General features: G+C 43.4%; 1 pseudogene; it reads right to left on the minus strand.

Annotated features, from left to right (window-relative positions):
- Nucleotides 1-728: 728 nt before the first annotated feature.
- Nucleotides 729-5,925, minus strand: LOC135979434 (paired amphipathic helix protein Sin3a-like; annotated as a pseudogene).
- Nucleotides 5,926-6,297: the final 372 nt, after the last annotated feature.

A 6,297-nucleotide genomic window follows, 5' to 3' on the forward strand; every position in this document is an offset into this window, starting at 1 on the left:
GTCCACACTTCCTCCTTTGCTTCAATCCAAATTAGCTACTTTACTCCGGTTTTAGCTGGCCGGAAACAGGCAGCCATAGGCAGTTTAGTACTGTAGCATTATCACCACTAAGGAAACCAGCCCTTGGAGAATTCTAAATACATATATTTGCTGAGACCACTCAGATTACACGAACATTGTAACAGAAAATGGAAGATCAAGGAGGCTCTTTACTGGTCTACATAGGACTGCCTGGACTTACTTGGGTTTGGCCTGCCCTGCTTTCTTTAGTCGGTAAATCATTTGAACACCAGTTTAAAAGGAGACACACTTTTTAATACCAGAGCCAAAACTGACTGCTTTGTCAATTGCCAGGGGCTGACTCCTCCACTGAGATATTTTATAACAAGCTTGGGGCAAGAGAAGATTTTTATCCAACTTGTAAATTCATGAGGTAGAAAAATAGCGCAACCCAAAATTAAGAAATTCAGCTGGCAAGGAGTGTTAAAGCAATACAAAATACCACGCCTCTCCCCCACAGCCCCATGAAGTAGGATGTTCCAAGCCCCAGGGTCAGGTCTAGAGATCTCCTCCTTGATAACATGCTGTGCTACATTCAGTGCCCACCAGCATCCTTATATTTCACATTTTGGAAACTACCAAAATGCAGGTACCGGATTTTACAGAGACAAGACCTAAAGGCAGGTGAGAGGGAGGAACACAGATTCCTCAAGACACCAGGAAACAGATCAAGTACCAGATCCACACACTGGGCCGTCATTCTTGTCTCATTTTATGCCTAGCACTTCCCGCTCCCATTCCCTTTCCCGGTTCTCCTCTTCGATTTGCCGCTCAGCCTGGGTGCAAATCCTCAGCAGCAGCAAGCATAGGATTTGGTGAAGCCGCATGAGGATGTACCAGTTGTTGATGACATAGAAGAGGTTGTACACTTCATCCCCCCTCCGCCCCTCCCCCCCGGTAGCTTCTGGGCGCTGTGTTGCTGAACAGCAGCTTGGCTTTAGGGAGGCTGCCCCCAACTCCGTTGTGCTTTTTCGCAGTCCCAGTGGCTTCATCCACATCCATTTCCTCCTCCACGTCTGAGAGCTCGCACCACCCAGCAAACAGCATGTCCGGAATGAAGTGGTACATGATCTGCTTGATTTTGTACTTGTCCTCTTTCTGAATTCCTGTCTGCTGTTTCACGTGGTGGATGATAAAGAGAAGCAGCATCCTCCAGGATTTGCCTGTCCTCATAGGCTAGTGACAGGTGTGGGCCTATGGGTACTCCAGCATTATCTTTTGATGCCTGCTCTTGCCTCTGAGGGAGGAAGACAAAATACACAGAGCATGGGTGAGTCTCACATATGCAACTTACCACGTCTTTAAGACCCTTGTACAAAGCACTGCCAGTGAACTGGATTTCCTCTTTCATTACAACCCCAAACACTATGGGGGAAGGGCCAGAGTTCACATTATCCATCACAACAACCCAAGTTCTGGTGTCAAGGGCCTACACATATTGCATACAGGGCCTTGGTGTCATTCTGTTTGAAGCTGATGCCCTGGTGATCCAAGGATTTCAGGTAATGTTTCTCATTCTGCTCCCTCCAGACCTTGTTGAATCCTCTCTGGGCTTCTCGCCACTCTTCCTCTTTCATCTTTAACCTTAGCAGCAACAAAAAACAAAACAGAAGCTACGAGATGCTAAGATACCACATTGATGGGTGTAGGATAAAAACCTAGACCAGACAAGCTGGAGGCAGTAAGGCTTCTGCTCAGTGCCCATTGCCCACTGAAACAGCAGAAAGTTTCAGAAGGACTTCAAATGAGGTACAACGTGCATAGCAAAATTCTCCAGGAATGGCCATGAATCTTTAGATTGGTTTTGTGGCTATGTTATTTTACAGAAGGTTAAATAGGCCACAAATGCATGGCTATACCCCACTAACCAGGGTGATGATGAGGGCATTCAACAGAACATAAACCAAACTTTTTTTCCCCCCCCCGTATACCTCCTACAGAGTCCCAGGGCTGGGTCTGGGTTCATTGTCAATAACCCAGAATTCTGCTTTGTGAGAAGTTACAAATAACAGAAATCTCAACTGTTGTAACCAGCTGCCCCAAAGAGTCCCTGGTATCTGTGACATCCCATAATTTATTTAATACATGGATTTAACCACTTGCCAGACATTTCAGAGCTCTCAAACTTCTCTGATACTTGTTATGGTCCTGTATCTAGATATTCTTTTCACCCCATGCAACACAGGCATACACAAAACTCTGAACCTCTCAGCCAGCTTATACCTAACCTAGAAGAAAGAAGTCCATTCTGTCACTTCACAAAGAGTGCACTGTAACCAACTTGATCATGTTTAAAGGAAAAACACCACAAGTTGGGAATCAGACAACCCTCGACCTCTCACATCTTGACATAATGAAAAAAACAGCTCTTTCTCTTCACTGAGGATTAAGGAATCACAATTTACATATGCATCCGAAGAAGTGGGCTGTAGTCCACGAAAGCTTATGCTCTAATAAATTTGTTAGTCTCTAAGGTGCCACAAGTACTCCTGTTCTTCTTTTTGCGGATACAGACTAACACGGCTGCTACTCTGAAATTTACATCTAGGCAGCCTACATACTTTTGATGAGACATGGGAACTTTGCAGAGATATAATTGCTGAACATTCCAGGAGTCTAGAAGCACACAGATCCCAGAAGTACCTCTTACTTGGCAGTCCCTTCGCAAACCTATATCCCTCCTCTAATCTAGTTTTCATACCATGTCCACACCCTGGTGTCTAAGAGCACCTTCTCATAGTCTTACCCCTCTCCTTTCATCTCTCGTTTCTTTACGTCTAGTTCTCACATTATGCCCTGCCTCAGTAGAGAACCTGCTAGAGACTGCAGATGTCCTCAACATGATGCAACATAAAAGCAAGTCCTTCCGGACATGAGTTCTCTTTCTGCATTTGTATAACGGGGCCCAATTCTGACGGGGACATTAGGGAGCCACATAATAAAGATCTGACAATCCGCAACTACAATGTTAAAGGGAATTACTTTCATTTCTAATTATCCTTTGTTCTCCATTGTTAGAGATGTATCGGGAAAGTGGAAAAGTATGATGACACGGTTCCATCAAAATGCTGTTGTAGCCTCTTGCTGTGTAAATCCAGAACCAGCCAGGAGGACAGAGAAGCTATAAAGAACACAAAGGTTAGTTTCCATTCATTTATGGACTATCCCCTTCAGCCGGTTTAGTAGGGGCACATTCCGCACATTCTTTGAATACTGTAGTTCAATTTCCACCTTCTCTTTACAGCTCACTGACCATGCTCAACAAGGAACTGGGTGGAAGACAGCACTTAAACTCAAGAGTGACACGTGGTGACCACTAGGGGGTTGGCTCTTACTCCACTCTACCATGGCTGCCCTGAAGGGTAAAAAAAGGAAGAGCTAAGGAAGTTCGGAAAGTCTTGTGCTAAGGTTCTAAGACACAAGAGAAAAAGTCCTACACAGATGGTACTAGAGAAGAGAACTTCCTTTCATCAATTTTACATTTCCTGCCTTTCATTTTCACATTTTCATATCCCCTTGTCCGTATATGAAAAGGTAAATAGCAGCAGCAATCAGATTTTGTATACCTCTGTAAAAACGCCTGTGATACCACTATCTCTCAAACCTAAACAGTCTCATTACCATCAATCACTTCTCAGTCTTCCCATGCCTCATCTTCCCCTCCATGCTCATTTCTGAGTCCTTTATTACTGAGATGTCCTTCTTGAGATAGGGTGACCACTACACAGAATTCCAGCTAGGTGGGGGATTTGTTAGTTTTTAAATATACAGTAATGGCATATTTGCTTCAATTCATAGCAGAGATTGAGGCTGTATAAGAAGATTCTGTCAACCACCTCTCTTTCTATTCAAGACCACATTGACGACCTGTAGTCTATAGATCAGGAACCTATGCTTTAAAGATTGTAAAAGTGTCCAACTTTTGACTTAGCTTCCACTTTCCTACGTCTCATATCACAGTACTAATTTTTGGTATGATCCCTTCCACCAAGGATGCTGGACTGATATATATTGTGATCGCTACCACTCAATGGTTTGACCATAGTTATTTCTTGATTCAGAATCTAAGTGTTATTCAGGGCTAAATCAATAACCTCTCCTCTTGTGTAGCTACAGACTAGCTATTACAAGAAGCAATCATTTAAAATATTGAAAAACTCCTTCTCCTCACCTTCTCCAGAGGTTGACATTTTATATGTGGGGAGTTGAAATTGCCCGTTATAACTATTATTCAAGAGAGCGGTCTCTGGCCCCCCCTCAATATTGTGCACTCACTTCCTTTTTCTGATCAGGAGGCTGGCAGTAGAACACAGTAATTTTTGAGTTGGAACCTGAATCCAATACAGACTCTACACTTCAAAGTCTTTTTCACTTTCACAGATGGGATTTATAATGGGATCAAACTCATTTGTGTCCAAAACTGACAATACAGAACCCCACCCCAGCTTGATTTTTGAACTCAAGACTGCCCTATCTTGGGTAGGAAAAATAAAAAATCCTTATCCTGCCAGCAGGGCCAGTGATGTTTTGGCTTTACTAGACACAATAGTAGCTGGGTACTATGAAACGCAACCACTTATTAGAACATAAAAAGCATCTGCATTTCTCAGACTGTATGCTTTCCTCAACTGGAGCCTCTGTGTGTATTATACGTTTGGATAGTGCCTAGCATACGATGAGTTTTACTCAAACACAAGTAATAATGCCGAAACCTGGGAAGTACCATTTCAGCACAATAGGAACGGCAACAAATGAATTTTTCCTCAGCCCGTCTATGATGTCGGCCGCTTTGTCAGCATATATCCTCTGCAGTGCCTTGCGATGGATCACCTCCGACGTGCCACCCAGAGTGTTGTCCAGCTGGAATTTGGCTTGCTCCTCAGCAGACAAGCGGGGAGTTTCTTTGGATTGCCTCTAAGACTCTGATTGTTGCCAGGGTGGTCTCCAAGACAACATCCAGATGAAAGGGAAAATGTGTTAGCCATAGTACAATATTACTTTCTGGAAATAAAGGTCGGGTCTACACTACAGACCTATATTGGTGTAACTATGTTGCTCAGGGGTGTGAAAAATCCACACTGAGCAATGCACTTACATCGACCTAATCCCCTGTGTAGACAGTGTCATGTCAATGGGAGAGCTTCTCCCATCAACACAGCTATCACGTCTTGGGGAGGTGGATTAACTAAGCTGATGGGAGAAGCTCTCCCGTTGGCATAGGAGTTTCTTCACTTAAGCACTGCATCAGCACAGCTGCAGTGTTTTAAGTGTCCACTTACCCGAACATTTAAGTGAACCAAAACAAGAACTTAATACTTCTGTAACGCTGTGCACGTAAAACAGGAGGCACTTGAGAAATGGTTTAATATTTCCACATCTGCTTATTCTAATCTACCTATATTTCATCTGCTTCCTATACAGTATTGCATCTTTTCACAAGAAGTTACAGGCTACTAAAATGCTTCCTTCAGGAAATAAGATTTTCCATGGGTGGGAGGTACACAATTGACAGCATTACTACAAAAGAAAGCGATAAATCTTAGCATAGGCAAACAATTGCTGTGCTGAGTTCCATTTGGAGTGTCAATCATTTAACACTCTGTGAATGTCATTCTTCAGATTTTTAACAGAAATATATTTCAGCCTCTATGTACTAAGAAAAGGAAGCATCAATTATGCACCTGCCATTGAACAGTTTCATTTGGAATGAGCTAAAGAGAAGAGAAAGAAAGCTGTGCCAAAGCTACCGACCACGATAAAGTCAATGGGTTGGAGGGGAAGGAGTTGGTGATCAGAAGCGGTTACTTGGATTTTGATTCTTGTATTCACAGAGGTTGAACAGTCCTTAGGTAGAAGCATAACCATGTCCACCAAAGGCAGGACAAGTAGTAATGGGCTAAATCTGCAGCAAGGGAGATTTAGATTAGATATTAGGAAAGCTTTCTAACTATAAGGGTATGTCTACACTACGGGATTAATCCGAATTTATATAATTCGAATTTTGGAAACAGATTGTATAAAGTCGAATGTATGCGGCCACACTAAGCACATTAATTCAGCGGTGTGCGTCCATGTTCCGGGGCTAGCGTCGATTTCTGGAGTGTTGCACTGTGGGTAGCTATCCCATAGCTATCCCATAGTTCCCGCAGTCTCCCCCGCCCATTGGAATTCTGGGTTGAGATCCCAGTGCCTGATGGGACAAAAAACATTGTCGCAGGTGGTTCTGGGTACAGCCTC

The sequence above is a fragment of the Chrysemys picta genome, unplaced genomic scaffold (assembly GCF_011386835.1).
Source record: "Chrysemys picta bellii isolate R12L10 unplaced genomic scaffold, ASM1138683v2 scaf844, whole genome shotgun sequence".
Taxonomy (NCBI): domain Eukaryota; kingdom Metazoa; phylum Chordata; order Testudines; family Emydidae; genus Chrysemys; species Chrysemys picta.